Here is a 20,919-nt window from a genome sequence, read left to right on the forward strand (position 1 = left end):
CCTGGACTGCCCCGGCTAGGCCAAGGTGGGTGGTCCCAATCACCGCTGACTATCAGTGGCATCCCGCGCGCTCCAAGAGGACCTTTCCAAGCCGACTTCAAGAACTAATGAACTCATGGCTGGATAAAGATTCTGCAAGGCTTGGGGCGTCTACAGCCCGGCAGAGGAGGCTCTGGTCTGCAGAGGAGGGACAAGAGCTCACAACCAGCTGTGGCACAGATTAAAGGAATAGGCAGCTAGGGCATGCAAAGATGCAGTCAGGGCAGGCTGCTGGAAAGAGGTGGCAGCTTAAATAGGACAGTAGCAACTGGTATTCCAGTAGGGGATGGGGCGTTGAAGAAGAAGGTAGCTTGGTGGGGGGTGGGGGGCAGGGGGCAGGCAGGGTTCCCTGTGGGAGCCTCAGGTGTGATTGGAAATGTGAGGAGAAACCCCTAAATCCCCGAGGTCCTCAGGAGTGAAGGGCCCATACTAGAACTCTCCCCAGGCCTGTGGGCTGCTGGGTGGGGGACTCTGGGCTTCCCAACCTGGCCATCCCCACTGGGCGCACAGAGGCCCCCTCCTGGAGAGGATCAGGCAGCGAAAGCTACGGAGTGACCACAAGTTTGGGAGGGCAGGACCTCGAGGAGGCAGGATGGGACCAGGTGGCTCTGAGGGACCATGGAGCTCCAGACACCTCTCCTGAGCTAGGAGCAGGTGTGGCACCCTGGGTCAGTGCACTTGAACCCAAGGTTCCCCTCCAGTACCTCCTGGCCAACTCCCCTTTCAGGACCCCAACATGGGGGGAGAGCCCCTGCCCGCCCTTACTTGGTCCCTTTTGAGGCTCCCCGAGGTGCCACTTCCAGATTAATCTCCTGAGCTCCTTCTGAGTCACTTATTGTCTGCGTGACTCTGGGCCACAGGCCTGGGCTCCAACTTCAGAGGGTGGTTGTGAGTTTAAGATGGGTCACACAAGAAGCAGGCGCTCAGGAAATGGCGAAGAAAGAAGAAATTATTGGGACACGGAAGCCCTCGGGCCACCTGTTGACCTCTCCCCTCCTCAGCCCTGAGCGGGGCGCTGAGCCCAGGCAAGCTCCCAGCAGGCTCGCCGGCCCCACCCCCACGCTGCAACCGCTCCTCCTCCGCAGGCGCCTGGGCTGGGCCAGAGCTCCCAACCGGAGGCCCGCCAGCGGGTTCTCTCTTTAAGTTTGAACTGAGAAAACCAGGTTGGGCCTAACAGTCTTTCTCTGGGGGAAAGGACCCTTCTCCCTCGGTGTGCAGACTCTGATGGAGCTGACTCCATCCTGGACGCTCTTGGGGGTGGCTCGGGTGGCTCAGCCTGACCAATCAGAGCACTGCCCTCCCCTGGCCCTAGAGATGGACCAATGAGACTGGATCGGACTTCCCCGGGCTTTTGAAACAAGGACGTTAAAAATGAACCCAACCCACAAAAGAGAGACAGATACCCGGTCTCGGGGCATCCTCTTCCGCATCTAGCCACGCCTCTGTGCCTTCCAGCTATCCGAGCTGAAAACGTACCTTTTGGCCTATTCCAGTCCTGACTAGGTTTTCTTCCAGATCCTGACTCATGCCGCCCCTTCCTTTGAGCAGAACAATAATATACAACATCCAGAGATGGTAAGGTTTTTCTATTATTTTTAGCGCAGGCATGGCTGAACAGCATAAGAATGTTTCGTTTTAGGGAAGTCCTTTCTTATATCTCACTTGCAGCCACGGGCCTGCTACCCGAGATATTTACTAAGATGGAAATCAGCGAAGCAACACCTTTCCGAGAAGCCGTGTCGAAACACTCTCCACCCTTTTCAGGTCCAGACGTACATCGACATGATTTCTTAATGTCATCTTCGCCTGTAAGTTAATTTTTAAAGAGAAAAATACCCTGCTTGAAATGAGCATCCGTGAACTGCAGTATAAAGCTGAATGGTCATACAACCCAACCTTTTTTACCCGTTTTCCAGCCTACGCTCTCGGTAGGAGGAGTCAAAATTGAGAATCTGCGGTCAAGAATCGCAAACCACCCTGGTCAGGGAGCTCAGCAGTTAGAGCACCACCCGATACACCCAGGTTGGGGGTTCGATCTCCGGCGAGAGGACATAGAAGAATCAACCGATGAATGAATAAATCGGTGGAACAACAAATTGATGTCTCTCTCTCACTCTCAAATCAATAAAATAAAAATAAGAATTCTCAGGCCATACTTTCCACTTCGTTCCCTGACAGTCAGTCCCCATTAGGGGAAGGACCTGGCCAGGCCTCCCGACTCCGAGGAGCCAGTTGATTACTACGACCAGTCGCATGCATTACTACCTACCAGTAGTAATCAGCCGGGAAACGGATAAGCTGATAAAAGAACTTTCTCCTGAATACCTCGAAACATGCAGTGTCTTAGATCTGAAACAGTTCCATGAAATTCCAGCATGAGATCCATGTTTTTAAAATTATAGACACATAAACACAGGCAGAAATATTGGAAAGTAATGCATTAGTGGAAAAGTATTGGTGAAGGTATAGGACCATACATGGTTTTTCTTATCTCTTTCTCTGTGTCCCAAATAATTTTTAAAGATTTTATTTATTTATTTTTAGAGAGAGAAAGAGAGGGAGAGAAACAACCACGTGTGGTTGCCTCTCATGCACCCCCTACTGGGGACCTGGCCTGCACCCCAGGCCTGTGCTCTGACTGGGAATCGAACCAGCGACCCTTTGGTTCACAGGCCAGCACTCAATCCACTGAGCCACACCAGTCAGGGCTAACTATGAAGGTCTTTATAAGAGAGAGTCAGAGTGATGGCAGGGAAGGCAGGAATGAAAGTGAGAGAGAGAGAGATCGGAAGGTGCTACCCCACCGGTTTGACCATGGAGGAGGAGGCTGTGGACCCTGCCAGGCAGGCAGCGTCTGGACGGTGGAGAAGGGCCCTCGCCTCAGAACCTCTGGAAGGCACCAGCCCCGTGTTAGCCCAGGAAGGCCGACTTTGCACTACTGACCTCCAGAACAGTAAATCATAAATGTAGGTCGGCCTAAGCCGCTACGTCCGTGGCAGTTTGTTACAACAGCCATAGGGAGCTAATGCCTCGGGGAGACATGCTGTGGACGCTTTGTCCGAGTGGCGCCCCAGCGCAGGCCGATTACCCAGAACAAACACCATGGACGGACGAGGGGGGGGCGGGCGGCGGCTTGAACAGCACATTTTCTCCTCACAGTCCTGGGGGCAGGAAGGCCGAGACCAGGGTCAGGTTCTTGGCGGGGACCCTCTTCCCGGTTGGCTCTTCACGCAGCAGATGTTGTGCATCCAGGCAGAGACACAGCCTTGGTGCTACGGGCTGGGGCTGTTCCATCCGCCACATAACAGAACAGGTCCCTGCACCCAAGGTGAGCTCTGGCCTCTGCCCTCGGCTTCTGGAACGTGATCTCTAAGCCCCCACAATGTCACATCAGGTGGGAGCATCTTTACTAAGTAAGGGTGAGGGCTGGCCGCACAGGATAACCTAACAATGCTATTTAGGGTGGGGTTTGAGTCACAGCAGCAGCTGGACTTCCGGAGGGACCAGAGGCTGCTGATGTCAGTCACAGGGAAAGATGACCACAGAGCCCAGCACGCCTCTGCACACGGAGGCTGGGGGTCTCCCCGGGCTGGCACTGCTCCAGGGACACTGCCATGCGCGGTGCCGGCGCCCACACTGCCCGTGACTCCACTGGGCGAGGACAGCCTCCTGTCCTCCGACCCTCCTGTCCCCGGCACCCCACCTCTCTTCTCCAGGCTGATCTGAACCCATAACCTTTCCCTGTGATCAACCATAGCCGTGACGACTACGGCCATGCTGAGCTCCTCAAATCCTAATGTAATCAAGGGTGGAGACCCCCAAACTTGCAGTTGGTGTCAGCAGGGAAGCAGCCTGGTGGACCGCACACCCTCTAGTGCGGCGCCGCCCCGAAGCCTCACCCACCCATACACACACACGCAGCCTTGCACAAGGAGGACTGTCTTCTCCTGATTCCCCCCGGCTGGCCGAGGCCCGCTGGCAGACTGGGACGCGGCTGCCCTGGCTGAGGCACCCTGCCCTCTGGGTCTTATTCCCCAAAGGCCCCTTCCAGGAGCTGGAGCGCAGTTGCCTCCTCCTCCCGGCAGGTGTGGGAAGGACTTCCTTTCTGATGTGGGTGGAGAGAGACAGGTGGACAGAAACCAATCAGCAGCCAGGCTGGCTTCAGAGCCCAAGAGTCCCTGCCATTTGGCCCCCCAAACCCCCAACCTGCCCAGGACCTACTTTGATCTTCGAAGGAGGAGAGACTGGGGCAGGAAGAGCTCACCCCCAGGGTCTGGCCCAGCTGCCCTGAAACTTGTGAGGCCCCTCCTTCCCCTGACACTCCCCTGAGTCCCCCCATGTCCCCTAGCCCCCAGGACGGGCCTGTAGAGTCACAGACTGGCAGGGCAGAGCAGCCCGAGGCAGAGAGGCCTCAAATGCCTCCCCGAGCCCAGGAGTTTCAGGTTAAAATCTAAACTTAGCAGCCCTGCAGCCTGGAGTTACAAAACAAGTTCTTCCATGACTCTTATGTAAGATGATTAGTCCCTTTGGCCCTCCCTCCCCCTCCCCAGTCCTCCTCACTCCGGGGTGCAGGGGGGTGGGGGATGTGGCTTCCCCTGAACTGTGCTGAAGGCCCCCCCCCCCACATCAGGGACCCTGACCGCCTCTTCTCTCCCTAAGCCCAAGCCTGAGCCTCACAATGCACACACAGTAGGTCTGCAGGAGGACCGGGCCCAGCTTTGCCTCCCCAGCCTGGTGCTGAAGCAAACCCTGCTCCCCCGCAGGGGGCTGCACCATTTGACCTCTCCCTGACCTTGAACATCAGGCTTCCCCCCAAATAAGAAAATGCACCTTATTCTCCAGGGATCTTGGAACAGGCTGGCCGTTTTCAAAGCCTGCTGGGGCCGTAAATAAGGAGAGCTGCCCAGCTCTTCAGAGACACAGGGGGCCAACGGACGTAGAAATGAGAAAGGACAGACGATGTTCCTCAGAACGGGGTGCACCCGCGAACGGGGTGCACGCGCTGGGGGCTGGAGGGCTGTGCGGGGGTGGGCCTTGCCATTCCAGGTTCCCCATTCACATTTCTGGGGTGGCGTCAGCGCCTGCGATTTTCACGAGCAGCCAGCTCAGCTGGGAAGAATGCTGTGACCTTTCAGAACCTCGCAGAAGAAACTCAGGGTGTGGCTGCTCCGAACACCAGCTCCCCGGGGCGGGGTGGGGAGTAGGGAACCCATTCAGGACATTTCTGTTCACACCCCTCTGCTCTCCTCGGAGACCCAGCATCTGTGAGCTGTGACGACCGAGGCTCTACAGGAAGGCGTGTCCACTTGCCCTCCATCCGCTCCCTCCTACTGAGAGACCGTCCACTTGCCCTGCACTCGCTGCAGGTCTCTGCTGTCCAGTCACTGCGCCTAGAAGAGAGGATGTAGCCCTGGCTGGTGTGGCCCAGCTGGTTGGAGGATCGTCCCGTGGACCCAATGGTTGTGGGATCAGTTCCTGGTTGGGGCACATGCCTAGGTTGCCAGTTCAATCCCAGGTCCGGGCGCACGCGGAAGGCAACAGATCGATGTTTCGCCACCCGCCACGCCCCCCACCACATCCCTCCTGACTCTCCCTCTGGAATCTTGGGCACGTCCTCAGGTGAGGGTTAGAAAGCGAAGCAGAAGTGGACGCGGGGCTGTAACGCAGCAGAGGGTGGAAATGGGCACCGGAGGGTAGACTTCGCTCAAATCACTGAGCAAATGAGCGTGTAATGAAGACCTTTGACAGATGTTACGGAAATGACTTCCACAGAAACATTCATTCATTCAACCCCTACGTACTGACCTCCTATCACGGGCCGGACACTCTCCTAGGTGTTGGGGACTCGGCAGTGGACTAAAGAGACGGCCCCTTCCCTCTTAGCGCTCACCGTATCCTGGGCAAGACTGACGGTTAACAGTGAACGTGGACGACGGTGCCAAGTGCTGGAGAGCGTCCTGAAGACAATGAGGGCAGGCGGAGGTGGAGAGGAACAGGATGGTCAGGGGATGCGTCTCCAAGGAGGTGACTTTTCAGCGGAAACAAATGATATAAATGAAGTGAATGAGTGGATTTTTTAAATATATTTTTTATTTGATTGATTATGCCATTACATTTGTTCTATTCCCCCCTCCATTCCCCTTCACCCTGCACACCCCTCCCCCACCATTCCCCCTTTAGTTCATGAACATGTGTCTCAAGTTCTTTAGATTCTGTATTTCCCATAGTATTCTTACCCTCCCCCTATCTATTTTCTATCTACTGTCTGTGCTACTTATTTTCTGTACCTTCTCCCCCCTTCTCCTCCTCCCACTCCCCTGTTGCTAACCCTCCACATGATCTTCATTTCTATGGTTCACTCCTGCTCTAGCTGTCCTTTTAGTTTGCTTTTGTTTTAGGTGTGGTTGTTAATAACTGTGAGTTTGCTTTCCTTTCACTGTTCATCTTTTTTATCTTCTTTTTCTTATGTAAGTTCCTTTAACATTTCATATAATAAGGGCTTGGTGATGATGAACTCCTTGAATCTGATCTTATCTGAGAAGCACTTTATCTGTCCTTCCATTCTAAATGAAAGCTTTGCTGGATAGAGCAATCTTGGATGTAGGTCATTGGTTTTCATGATTTGGAATACCTCTTTCCAGCCCCTTCTTGCCTGTAAGGTCTCTTTTGAGAAATCCACTGACAGTCTGATGGGAACTCCTTTGTGGGTGACTGTCCCCTTATCTCGTGCTGCTTCTAGGATTCTCTCCTTCATTTTAATCTTGGCTAATATAATGATGATGTGCCTTATTGTGTTCCTTCTTGGATCCAACTTCTTTGGGACTCTCTGAGCTTCCTGGATTTCCTGGAAGTCTATTTCCTTTGCCAGATTGGGGAAGTTCTCTTTTATTATTTATTCAAATAAGGCACTCGTGACTGTTCCTCTTCCCCTTCTGGTACCCCTATAATTCGGATGTTGGAACATTTAAAGATGTCCTGAAGGTTCCTAACTCTTTCCTCATTTTTTTGAATTCTTGTTTCTTTATCCTTTTCTGTTTGGTCATTTTTTCCTTCCTTCTGGTCTGCTCCCTTGATTTGAGTCCCAGTTTCCTCCATTACTATTGGTTTCCTGTGCATTACCATTCATTTCAATTAGTTTAGCCTTCATATGTTTCTCTAATTTGTGACTAAAATCAACCAGTTCTGTGAGCCTTCTGATCATCAGTGTTTTGAACTGTGCATCTGAAAGTTTGGCTATTTCTTCATTGCTTAGATTTATTGGCTCTGGGGCTCTGAGTTGATCTTGAGCCATGTTTTGATCTGTTTGTCCCTGTTACGTATGCGGAGCGGAGCCTTAGTCGTTCACCAGGGCGGGGCCACCCAGGTCGCTGGTTTGTGACACTGTATGTGAGGGCGGGGTCAGAGAGAGAGCAATGGCGGTCCTCTCTGCTCACCCAGTCTGCCTCATCGCTGGCCCCTGCCTGTTAATCTGAATGCAAATGTGCGAGCCCACCGCCCCGTGCCACTGGGGTCTGTGCGATCTGTCTCAATGCTCGCCTCTTCACTGGTTTATCTGCACTCAAATGTGCAACTCACTGCAGACATCCAGCCACACCTTTTCCCTGGGTCCGTCCTTAGCTAGCCCACACCTGGGATCCGTGCCCTCAGCTGCCTGTGCACCGCCTGGGTCGGGGGATCATTTTTGCCTGACCCGCTCCACTGCTGGCTTCGCCCCTCTCACCGGTTTAGCTGAGCGGTTCGTTATTTTCGGACTCCATATTGTTCGATTTTCTGTGTGGTTTGGTTGCGTTTATTGTTGTTAAAACTTTATTATTTTTAGATTTGGTTGTGCAAGGACGCAAAGTGTTTCCACCTACACCTTCATCTTGGTGGAAGTCTTGAGTGGATTTTTTTAAGACTTTTTTTTAAGAGAGAGGAAGGCAATGAGAGATAAATACATTGATTTGGGTCCTGAGCAGGACAAAACCCACATCCTAGGTATGTGCCCTGGCTAGGAATCAAACTGGCGACCTTTCAATGCAAAGGACAACACTCCAACCGACGGAGCCACACCAGCCAGGGCTGTGAGTGGATGTTTAGTGGAAGGCCTGACCTGAGGGAGGTGGGCATGTGGGTTGCCGGGGGTGGGGGGGGCAGCGTCTCCCAAGTGCCCCTTGCACCAGAGGTACTGACTCCCCTCCTGTCAGAACTGGGCTGGCCTGGGACTGGCTCTGACAGACAGAAGGACAGAACGTAGTGGGGGGGACCCTGGGGCGGGCTGCCTCCCCGCCCTCCCCCGACCCCAGCTGAGGTACTGCATCTGTGAGTGTAGCCGTCTAGGACATCCCAGCCCTGACCAGGCTGCCCGCTAAATGTGGCCACAAGTGCAAGCCCCAGACCCCACAGGGGAGAGAAGAACCACGTGGCAAGCAGCTGTACTGGCCCCAGCCTGGGAGGTGGTGGCCTGGACAGTGGTGAGGACGGGGAGAGGGGCCGGGAGGACTGAGTGAGGGATACAGCCCATGGGACTCGATAGTGGGGGTGGGGTTCCTGTCTGTGTAACTAGGGCTGGCACCGTCCCTCCTGAGCTGGGAGCACTGAGGAAGGAAAGGTGTCAGGAAAGACCGTGACTTTGGGTTTGGCCGCTGGACCTTCTGCCTCTGGTCCCTAAGCCCAGCCTGAGGGAGGGGTCACTTCTGGAAGCACCAGCAGTCGGGCCAAGGGGAGAGGCAGAGGAGCCAGAACCTGGGCGTCCCTGCAGCTCTCAGGGCCCCTGTCCTGGCGCCGAGCCTGACACCAGAGGGGTCTGAAGAAGAGGGAACGTGGTGTCCCCTCAGGAAAAGGGAAGAAGGGAGATAAACGAAGTTGGCTTTTTTTAAAACAAGTATGTCATTAAACATTTGACCAAAAGGAGGAGAAAATGTCCCATTCCCACGAACTCTCCTAGTTTCTGCACACACTGGCTGGCCTCACCTGGGGCTTCCCTGGCCCGGTTTTAGGGAGACAGCCTCACCTCCAGCCCACCTGCAGCGCACGGGCCAAGCAAGTCGCTTCCCTGTGGCCGTGGGTTGGTGGGACCATGGGTGCGCTCCCACCTTTTCACCAACAGGTGGCAGCACGCCGCGCCCATCGCCCTGGGGCTCTAGTAAGTTCTCCAGCGCGCATTTCCAGAGCGTGAGGCAGGCCTTGCTCTGGTCGTTTACACTCAGCTCGTGTTCCCGCAGAGATCTCAGGCCGCTAAGGTGCTGGACTGGTTATCTGATCCACCTCCAAGAGCAACACCCGCGGGACACTTGGCAACATCTGGAGATGTTTTTAATTGTCACAACAGAGAAGGATATGCTTCTGGCAAGTACTGGATAGAGGCCAGGGACGCTGCCGCACATCTGGCACAGGACCTCCCCCACGACCGAGAGTGATCCAGCCCCACAGGCCGACCGTGCCGAGGCTGAGAAACACCGATTCCGTCCGACTCTGTGAGGTCCGAGGTGTCCTCGGGTCGGGGGCCACGGGACTGCCTCCCCTCCCCCAGCAGGCATGGGTGGCTGCTACTGTCCGGTCCACCTGCGGCGCGCCCTCCTCGCCCCGCGGACCCCACCTCGTGAGGGCTCAGCGCGCAGTTCCTGAGCAGCGGGCGTGTCCGAGGCACTGTGCTTGCCCTGGAGAGACCCATGGGGACAAACGCTGACACGATCCCTCCTTTCTTCACAGAGCCCACAGGCAACAGGGAGAGGCAACCTATTAGCCTACGCGACAAACATTATGTGTGCACGAACCAGGCCTTATAATACCGAATAACACCGAGGGAGCCCACTTTAACCAAGAACACTGGGAAGCCCTGGCCAGGTAGCTCAGTTGGTTAGAGTGTTGTCCTGATATGCCAGGATTGTGTGTTCGATCCCCAGTCAGGGCACATACAAGAAGCGACCAATGAATGCATAAATAAATGGAACATCAGATTTATGTTTCTCTCTCTCTCTCTCAAATTAATCAATAAAAAATAACGATAACTAAAACATTGAATTAAAAACAGAAATCTAACAGAGCTCCCGAAATCACACTCAGCTCACCATTTTCCCAGCCCGGAGCCGCGCTGCCCTGTCCCCTGCTGTGAGCGCCCACTGAGGCAGGTGCAGAGGGACCCTGAGGGCCAGGCCACTGGGCAGCGGGCAAACCTGGCTGCCTCTCAGGGGTCATCAGGGAGCCCTGATAACATCCGATTTCTGGGGCCCGGTCAGGATCTCATGCAGGCGAGTGTGGGGGGTTGAGATATACCCACTAATTCCTTCCCAGTCCCCCCTTCGAAAGGCAAACCCCAGGCCCCTCTCTGGGACCCTGCACCACAGGATTTCGTGACTTGCGTCTAATGGAAACAGGCAGCAGAGGCGGAGCCAGGTGACCCCAGGCAGGTCGGGAAGCAGGGAGCCCTGCCCTGCTCAGGCTGGCAGGCCAGTCGCGAGGTGCTCCCGCAGGCCTGGAAGGGGCCTCGACGGGGGGGACTGAGTGCCCCTGCCCAGGACTGTTCTGTTCCCTTTGCCTGGGACAGTCCCCGTTCTCACAGTGGGAGTCCACGTGCCAGGAAACCTCTCGGTCCTGGGCCAACGGAGACACACGGCCACCCTCACAGGCAGCCCCAAGTTTCTGGCCGTGGAAAGGAGCCCCCGGCCGGCCAGCCAAGCCTTCAGCACCCCCAGCCCTGGGCACATCTCACCGTAACCTCGCAGAGGCTCTGAGCCCAATGACATGCTGGTCACCCCTGAACGCCTGACCTACAGAGCAGGTGGGAGATGGTGAGGACTGGTCGGTTTGAAGCCACCGCACTTGGGGGTGAGTGATCGTGCAGCGACGGGTAAGCAATGTACTCAAAAGCCTGAGTGTCGCCTCCCCGCCCCCTCCCCCCGGCCCGGGGCGACTCATCCCCTAAAGCAGCGCTTTCCAGTGGGACCTTCTGCGATGAGGGTGCGGCCGCATGGCTGTGCCGCCCAGTGTGACGGTCCCCAGCCAAGTGTGGCCACTGAGCATCAGAAATATGGCTGGTGTTACAGAGGAGCTGAATTTAGTTGATTTAATTCAATGAATTAAACTTCAAATTTAAGTAGCACACGTGTGTGATTCCATTCACATAGCATCTCAAAAGGATAAAATTATCGGGGTGGAAAAGAGTTTGGGGGTTACTAGGGGTCGGGGTGGTGGGGGAAGAGGGGTGGGCGGGGCGACAACACGGCCGCGTGGAGGTCTTCGGGGGACGGAACGGTCCCACATCCTGCTCACGTGGCAGTCACACGCATGCGCACACGTAAGAAAACGGCACGGCGCTTCCAGGACCTGCTGCTGCACTGTGGCAACGTGGATGTGTGTCATCTGCGGGGACACTAGGTAAAAGGTCCCTGCAACCTCTGTAATATTTTTAAAGTATGCTTATTGGTTTGAGAGAGAGACAGAGAAACATTGATTGGTTGCCTCCCATACATGCCCCGCCCGGGGACTGAACGTACAACCTAGGCTTGTGCCCTGACTGGGAATCGAACCACCAACCTTGTGTCGTATGGGGCAGTGTTCCAACCAGCTGAGCCACATGGGCAAGGGCTGTGGACTACTTTTGTAACTTCCTGTAAATCTATCGTCATATCAGATTAAAAGTTGACTCAGTAGGAAATAAGCACAAAGCACCAAAGAGCACATGGGGCATGAGGAATGTGCAGCCCCCCCCACCCCGCCCCCGCTACTTACTAATCCTGGATCAGCCCCCGGGCAGAGCTCCGAGGGACCGGGCACCACCAGCCCACCCAGGGCTCATAACAGGGCGGCTCGGACAAGCGGCTTCCGGGGCAGAACAGTTTCACCCGCGGTTCTGCGTCTGTGGTAGAATCGTGAAGCAGGCCCAGATTGGCAGGAACAAATCCTCTTCCCTAAGGACCCCAGCAGGAAAAGAGCTCCAGCCACCACTCCCGTTACTGTCACTTGTCACTTGTCATTGTGGGACAGACTGCGAGGACCTCACACTCACCCTGAGGCAGCCCCCGGAGGACCCCCTTGTGTGGGGATGGAGGCAGCTTTGGAAGCGGCTGCCACGCGCTGGCCAGTCCAGCTGCCGGAGACAGAAGCACACCCAGGCACAGGATTCGGGGCACTGAGGCATCTTAAAGGCCTCCTGGTTTTACCCTCGCCTCCTAGCTGGAAAAATAAAGAGCAGAATAAATCTTTAGGGATTTAATCAATTTGGTTTTTAAAAGCATGCATTGCCTGTGCTAACTAAATAAGTCACCACCACCCCCCACCACCAAGACGTCCAGGTCCGAATCCTTGGACTCTTGAATGTGGCCTCACGTGGCCAAAAGGACTTTACGGATTAAATTAAAGATCTTGAGATTATCCAGATGGGTCCTTAATGCAATGTCATTGTGATTACAACACTTGTAATCACAAGTGTCGTTTTTTTATTTTTTTAAAAGATTTTATTTATTTATTTTTAGAGAGAGGAGAAGGGAGGGAGAAAGAGAGGGAGAGAAACCTCCATGTGTGGTTGCTTCTTGCACACCCCGCCCCGGGGACCCAGGCCACAACCCAGGCACATGCCTGGACCAGGAATCAAACCAGCGACCCTTTGGTTCGCATGCCCCCGCTCAACCCACTGAGCTACACCAGCCAGGGCACAAGGGTTCTTACAGATAGGGAGGCAGAGGGCAACTCTGTACAGAAAAAGGAGATGTGACAGCCGAAGGGAAAGGGGACGTTGCTGGCTCTGACTGTGAAGGACCAGCTCGAGCCAAAGAATGTACGTCTAGATGCTGGCAAAGGCCAGGAGACAGAATTTCCCCCAGAGCCCTGGGGTGGGGGGGGAGGGCACAGTCCCACAGGGCCGTCCAGACGTCTGGCCTGAGGAATGTAAGACATAAACCTGTGCTGTTTTAAGCCTTTTAAGTCTTTGTGGTCATTTGTTACTGCAGTGTGAGTAAGTCAAAACATTACCTGACAAAACTGAACCTGCACTTTGGACCCGGCATCCCACTTGTAGGAATTTACTCTGAGGATCTACCTCCAACAATACCAGATACGCACACACAAAGTCATTCATTGCAGAACTGACTCTTGCAGTTCTGCAATTGCAGGACGTCCTTGCAGAACACCAGACGTCCTCGATGTCCTCGTGCAGGAGAGTGCTTGAACACACTATGGCATGACCATGTAATGAGCAGCATGCAGCTGTGTGTAAAATTGAGGGGACCACCCTAATCACTGTAGCTCAGTTGGTTCAGTGTCCTCCCACAGAGCAAAAGGTCGCCGGTTCGATTCCCAGTCAGGGCACATGCCTGGGTTGCAGACACAGTTCCCAGCTGGGCTGCGTATGAGAGGCAACCAATCAATATTTCTCTCTCACATTGATGTTTCTCTCCATCTCTTTTCCCCTCCCTTCCTCTATCTCTAAAAGGAAATACATAAAATATTTTTTAAAATGTAAAATGAGGAAACTGATACAAATAGATTCCCAAGAGATATTAAGATATGTTATATAAAAATGCAGAAGATTGTCTACTTTTCATGTAAAAAGAAGGAAATTTAAGAAAATACACATGTGGGCCCTGGCTGGTGTGGCTCGGTGGATTGAGCACCAGCCTGCAAACCAAAGGGTCACTGGTTCAATTCCCAGTCAGGGCACATGCCTGGGTTGTGGGCCAGGTCCCCAGTAGGGGGCACATGAGAGGAAACCACACAATGCTGTTTTCTCCCTTTCTCCCTCCCCCTCAATCTCAAAATAACTAAATAAAATCTTGAGGGAGGGAAAAAAGAAAATACACATGTATCCGCTCATTGTGCAAAAAGAAATTGCAGAAGGAGGAGCTATCCATCAACAAGCCGGGTTATCTACCAGGGATGTGGGAACAGGACAGTAAGGAGCGGGAGGGGGAGCAGGTGGGAGTAATGATGGGGGTCTCTTCTCTGAGTGGATCTTTTTGTGTAGTTCTGAGTCTTAAAACCATGGTAATATTTTACATATTCAAAAATTTAAATTAAACTCAGCTCAGATGTGAGGGAGCTCCAAATGCAATAAAAATTATGTAAGTGAATTTAACTGTATTAAAAACAAATAAAAGAGCTAGCCGCACCAAAGAAGTGGGGGAGAAAAGAACTAATTCAAGTAACTTTGAAAAACATTATTTTGATACACATGGTAAGACTAAGGAAAAACAAAAAACTCTAAGCATACATTTTAGTGAGTAAATCTGTTCTACAGAGGAGGCTGGGTTAGCAATTTGAAAACTACTCTATGTGTGGAGTGGATGAAATAGTGTCCCCAAAAAAGATCCGTCCACGTCCTAGCCCCCAGTCCCTACAAATGTGACCTTGTTTGGAGACAGGGTCTTTGCAGGTGCAATGAACTAAAGCTCTTGAGATGAGAGTGGGCCCTAAATCCAGTGACCGGTGTCCTCACAAGAGAAAGGTGAGGTCTGGCGCACAGGGATCCAGGGGGAGGAAGGGACAGTGGGTGGAGTCACGCAGGTTCCAGCTGCGGACCCACCACCGAGGGTTGCCCGGCAGCCACTAGGGGTCGGGCGAGAGGCGGGAAATAGATTCTGTGTGACCAGCCCCGCTGACGCCTCGATTTTGAAGTACTGGTCTCTGGAACTCTGAAAACATTAAATGCCCTTGTTTTAGCCACCTGGTTTGTGGTAACTTGTTACAGTAACCTTAAGAAATAATACAATGTATACATTGGGACTGCTGAGCAAGTAAGTAAATGTTTGTGGATAATGAGGGTCAGATTTCGTTACTTTTGAAGAAAGAAGTTACAAGTAAGTAAAAGGGGAAAGTTAAAATAAACATTGTAGCATTGAATTGGGACCAGAGGTATCAGTATACTAGTAAATTTAAGATTTTTTTAAGAGAGCGGAAGGATAGCCATCTATAGCCACATGTATTTCCCAGCTCTGTCCGCTAGAGGGCACAGAAGCAGTGAGGCTGCAGTAACAATGGAGCCGGTCTAGTATCCAGACCTTGATTTCTTAAGCACCATGCTCCAATAGAAAGAACCAGGGCGCCTGGGAGAAAGGGCAGGCCCTGGAGCTGAGGCAGGGAAAGTACAGGTGAGCCTGGTTCCAGATTTAGGATGGAGGGGAATGAAGGGGGGCGGGGGGAATGGGACAACTGTAATGGCATAATCAATAAAATATATTTAAAAAAAAAGAAATCACAGATTTTTCTGGAAGGTCAGTAGGAAGATAGGTGCCCACAGAAGCCAACCTGCGGGAGCTCTCAGTTGCCAAACATGGGACAATTTGAGCAGCAAAATAAATTATGAGCCATGGCTGGTGTGGCTCAGTGGATTGAATGCTGGCCTATGAACCAGAGGGTTGCTGGTTCGATCCCAGCCAGGGTACATGTCTGGGTTGCGGGCCAGGTCCCCAATAGGGGGTGTGAGAGAAACAACCACACATTGGCATTTCTCTCCCTCCCTTTCTCCTCCCTTCCCCTCTCTAAAAATAAATAAATAAAATCTTTTAAAAATCATGATATTAATAGGTTATAACTCAGAATAAAATAATGTCCATGCATCTAAGCTGATATAAATAACCTATTGAATAACTAAAGGGGGAGAAGGGACAAGTCTTCCTTTCAGTAGAATCCCAGTGAGCAAATGCATAGCTAGAAACACACCCTTTGCCAAGTGCACAGTGACCATCACAGGGCAAGAATCATCGACGGCTGCTAATAGTGAGCCAGAATGCAACGAGAAGCAGAATATCTGCACAGCCTCGGTGTATTTCCTCCCAGGATGGTTTTTGTTACAAAGAGAAAAAAAATGTAACTCCCCAATAGAGAAAGCTGGCAGACGGCACCTTAACCCAGTGGCCAAAGTGAACGTCCCTGTAATGAGACTTATAAACACACGTGCCTCCTGATGTCCCAGCCCGAGAAAAGGTCAGCATCGCCTCGGTGGTATTCCTGCCCGAGTGCATAACCTCAGTCTAACCGAGAAAAAATATCAAACACACACGAAGCGTCGGCCATTGACAAAATATCTGGCCAAGACTATTCGCGAGTGTCAAGGTCATGGAAGACTGGCGAATGGTCCCAGATGGGAAGGAACTACAGAGACGGGACAACCCAGTGCAAAGGATGGAGTCCCTGGATGGGAGCTTCGACCAGAAAAAAGGGCATTGGCGGGTCTGTTGAAGTCCTGTTAAGATCTGTAGATTAGTCATTTGTATTGTGTCTGTGTTAACTCCTTTTTGCATCTTTTTACTATGGTTATCAGTGACAGTGAGATTCGACTAAGCAGAGTGAAAGTGTAGTTGGACTCTTGGTAGTAATTTTTACAATTAAAATTACTTCAAAGTAAAGGAGTTTTTTAAACGAATACGTATCTGCGTGCCAGGGACTGTACCAGAGAATGAAGACGTCGTAGCCAGTGCTGGACATGCCTCTACCTTCAAAGCGTTACCGTGGGTGGGGCCCACCAACAGTAAAGCAAGAAGACAAATGCTTCAGGGATACATCTGAAATAGCAAAAAGTGCACTAGAGAACACAAAACAGAAAAAAGAATTAGCCCTGGCTGGTGTAGCTCAGTGGATTGAGCACTGGCCTGCAAACCAGAGGGATGAGGGTTCAATTCCCAGTCGGGGCACACATGCCTGGGTTGCAGGTCAGGTCAGGTACCCAGTGGGGGGCATGCAGAAAGCAGCTACACACTGATGTTTCTCTCCCTCTCTTTCTCCCTTCTCCTCTAATAAAATCTTTATTAAAAAAAAAAGAAAGAAAAAAGAATTAGGCAAGGGTCCTAGTTCAGGTAGGCAGGTCAGGAAAGGCCTCTCAAGGAACTCAGAGAGTGAATCATGTAAACGTCTGGGGTAAGAGTAGTCCAGGTAGAGCAAACAGCAAGTGCAAAGGCCCTGTGGTGGGAACAAAGTTTGCCGTGTTTGAGAAGCAGCAAAAAGCCCAGTGTGGCTGGAAAGAAAGCCGGTGGGGACAGGGTGGTGAGAGAGGAAAACAAGAGGAAGGCAGGGGTGGAGACCGCGGGGCTTTACCCGCCATGGTCAGGACCGGAGGCTTGTCCCAGCGGTGGTGAGGACCCCTCCCGCCCTCCCTGTCACCCCGCGTACACGCACACAGTGTGAATGTGTGTGGGACAGCGTTCAGGCAGATGCTGGGAGTTCAAAATAACTGCAGCGCTGTTTTGCAAACATGAAAAGATTTTTGAAAAGATGACTCAATTCTCCCCAGCCCTTTGTTGAACTGCTATAAAACCTTCGCTTGTAAGATGTTCTGGAATGTTCTTTGAGCTTTTGCCTGGTTCAGACACATTCTTCACCAATTAAGCCCTTTCGCCCTTTGTTAATTAGCCCCCGACAGTGAAAGTCGTTCTGCTCGGCGTCTAAGCCGCAAAGCCACCTCGGACACCAACACCTGGGGAGACGGCCCTCCCAAGGTAGTGAAGGTGTGTCTGCGGTGACTTCTGACTATTGCCACCGAGACAAGACACCAGTGGACAAATGCCTGGAAGAAACCCCGCGGACCCCGACGAAACGTCCACCGACACTGGTAGAGAGGCCCGAACGGACACAGTTCTGCATCTGCAGCGTTCTCCATGGACGTGCCGCCGCGCGCGGATCACCGCTGCAGCGGCAGCGCCCGCGGGAAGCGGCTTCAAAGAGCGCCGCCAAGGTCTCCTCCTCGTCCCGCCCCGCCCTTTCCTTGCTGGTTGGCAAAGGACAAGGGAGCAGCCTACTGGTGCTACAGTGATTCTGAACTCCGGAGAGCTCTAAAAACATTGATACTGTCCCCCCGCCCCCCCGCAGAAATGGTGATTTAATTGGTCAGATTTAATTGATTCTGGGGTCAGATGATCCCCAGACATCTATTTTGAAAAGCTCCTGGATGAGTCTACCAGTACAGCTCGGGCTGAGAACCTTCTGCAACCACAAGGAGGCCCGCATGCTATTAGAGACTCAGCCACCAGGTGGCGCCACAAACTGTCCAAAGAAATGCAATGGGCGGCCTGCCCACACCCCGCTGTCTCCAGGGAGGGGGCAGAGTCCTTGCACTTGGGCAGCAGTCATCAGCCTCTGGCCACTCCGGGTTTTGCTCACCCTAAGAGTGTGGGATGTTGTGCGTATCACAGGCGTGTCCCCCAGGTTTCCAGGCTGCTCCTGGTTGGAGCCTTGGTGGGCCTCAGTAGGCTGCAGGGGGTCCCAGAAGCGGCACCCGCCCCACCCCGCACCCCCACAACACACAGAGCAAACCCCCATGCACCTACGCCCTGGCCAACTGAGAAAACAAAAGGGCTGCCAGCACCCCCTCCCCGAGCCGGACCCCCAGGAACACGGAAAGAGGCCCCTCCTAGGGCCCAGGGGTGGGTTCCTCAGGTCCCTGGGCCCACAAGAAAGTTGCCTCCCCTTTTGGCAAACAGGGCAGCACTCACACCTTAAGTAAGAAGCCACCAGGTCCACATCTCCCTAAAACACCCTTGGGAGAAAAAGCCAGTTACTGGATGGCACCTACTCCCCAAAGAGAAAGACCGACGCCCCTGGGAAGTCCCCTCTCCCCGAAGAACCTTGACCTCTCCAGGGTTTAACCCGGTGGGCTACAGACCCCTCTCACCCGGTGTGAAAGTCTGCGTGCATTCTTTCCCCCCAGAGAGAGTCTAGTTTTCACTAGAAAGATTTAAAAATACAAATGATTAAGAACTGTCGAAACAGATGGACTTTAATGAAGAAATTTAAAATTGGGGGGGTCCGGTTACTGCCGGTCCCACTGCCACAGCGCTCCTGAGGGAGGCACACTTGCCAGACCCCCACCCTCCGTGGCTGGAGGACTTGGCCAGCCCGGGACCTCCCCCCAAACATCTCTGGTCACCTGTGGGCTCTGGGTGTGATGGAGCTCACCTTGCTCAGGAGATATCTTTTCTTGAAAGGAATCAAAAAAGAGATTGGCCCTAGCTGGCGTAGCTCAGTGGACTGAGCATGGGCTGCAAACCAAAGGGTTGCAGGTTCAATTCCCAGTATGGGCACACGCCTGGGTTGTGGACCAGGTCCCCAGTGGGGGCCCACATGAGAGGCAACCACATACTAATGTTTCTCTCTCTTTCTTTCTAACCCTACCCTCCCCCTCTCTAAAATAAATAAAATATTTTAAAAAGAGAAAAAAGAGATTCTGCTTCAGGTACCTGCATGCCCTGGGGGAGGGTGTCACAGGCCCCTGCGGGGCACACCCGTGGATCCTGGGCCCCAGGCACTGTGGGGTCACTACCTGACGAGAGGGAAGGTGAAGGAGGGAAGCTGGGGCTTGGGGAGACCAGGCCTGATGGTCAAAGCCCCTGCGAGGTGCTTTTCTCATGGACCTGGCGCTAGCTGCTCAGGGGGGCTGCAAGGGGCCCTGAATTCGGTGGTACCTCCCCAGCCCCCTGCCAGCAGGAAGGGCGCAGACAGGGTGGGACGGAGCCCATTGCCTCATTTTACCAGGGAGGAAAACGAAGCTCAGAGAGGGTCAGGCCTTGCCCGGCATCACACAGCAAGGGGCCGCAGGGCCTGCCTCAGACCCAGGCCTCCTGCCTTTCATGCAGGGCCATCCTCTGGCCCAGGAGACGTGCCCAGGTCCAAGCATCCCCGCCGCTGATGGAGGAGCTCCATGGGAACAGGGCCCACCCAGGGTGGGCTGCCGGCCTGCCCTCCGAGGGAGGGAGGCGCCACCCTGGCCACTGCCCACCCTCCCCAGACACCCTCACACTCCCCTGACCGGCCTGGCCACCCTCGAAGCTCCTGAGGTGACCCGTTTCCCTCACTTTCCTCTCAGCTTCAAAACAAACCAAAATGCAGACCAACATCCTTTGTTTGTTTTGGGGGATCAGAGAAAGGGGAAAGCAGCTCTGTGGGTTTGCTCTTGAAAACAAAACTGCTCTGAGCTGCCCGAGCAGAAACCAAACCAAAGGTGAATTCAGAGGCCAGAAACCCTCGTGGCAACACTGTCTCAGAATGAGTCAGGGGAGGGTGTGGTGCGCTCGGAAAGGAGGCCTCCCGCCGGCTCGGCGCTTGTAGCCTGGGGTCAGGCAGCCGCACGGGAGGCTCAGGCCACGACCACCCCGAACTCGCCCTGGCAGTGTGGGCTTGACGGAAAACATTCTACCTTAGCATGGGGGTGGGGGGCAGATGGGGCACAGCCACGGAAACCAAGCCCAGCAACTCTGGACCACACTGTCCCCACCTATCCTCTGACTTAGCACCCCTTAGCCCCCAGGCCCCGGCTGGGCACCCGGGACAAGGTGAACAGACCTGGGCCCTGCCCCTGGGAGCTTCTGGCCCTCAGGAACCCACCTCCCGAGGTGGGAACCCACCTAGCACGGTGCTGCTGTGAGCGCGGCCCGGGCTCCGCCTCGCCTGCCTGCCGCACTAACGCGCCACGATGGAACTGGGCTCTCCCGGCACGCCCCTCTGGGAAGGGGCACACAGTAGGGCAGAATTCTACCAGGGTGCTCCAGGTATCCATGAGCTCCCCTCTCACCAGCCAGGCTATGTGGTCCATGGGAGACGTGCTGGGTGGGGCCCCTGCGAGGCTTTTTCTAAGTTGGGGTGAGGGAGCACCTGAGGGCTGACCGTGGGGCCCGGCTGGTGCTGTGGGGCCCCATCAAAGGCCTCGGCAGACACCTATGAGCCAGGTGTGACAGATGGCAGAACAGTGGTCAGAGCCTCCAGGATGGACGGCGGGTGGGCTGGCCTGCAGCGCGACCCCATGGATATCGAACGTGCAGAGGTGGCCGGAGATGCTGCCGGATGAGAGAGGACCCCTCGCTGCTCCCCGCAGTTCGGCTTCCGCACATTCTCACCGGAGTCTCACAACCCTCCAGGCTGGAGAACAAGAGGCAGCTGGGGTTCAGGCGGGTGAAGCAATTTCTCAAGTTCACACAGCCA

At 53.9% G+C, this 20,919-nt stretch overlaps 1 long non-coding RNA gene across 1 annotated transcript; it reads left to right on the plus strand.

Annotated features, from left to right (window-relative positions):
• Positions 1 to 404: 404 nt before the first annotated feature.
• On the plus strand, positions 405 to 2,175 carry LOC119037709 (uncharacterized). Its single transcript, XR_008392902.1, has 3 exons — positions 405 to 1,614; positions 1,708 to 1,847; positions 1,956 to 2,175. It is a non-coding gene; the product is annotated as an uncharacterized LOC119037709 (long non-coding RNA).
• The last annotated feature ends 18,744 nt before the right edge of the window (positions 2,176 to 20,919 follow it).

The sequence above is a fragment of the Artibeus jamaicensis genome, unplaced genomic scaffold, assembly GCF_021234435.1.
Source record: "Artibeus jamaicensis isolate MK-2021 breed Jamaican fruit bat unplaced genomic scaffold, CSHL_Jam_final contig_786, whole genome shotgun sequence".
Classification (NCBI taxonomy): domain Eukaryota; kingdom Metazoa; phylum Chordata; class Mammalia; order Chiroptera; family Phyllostomidae; genus Artibeus; species Artibeus jamaicensis.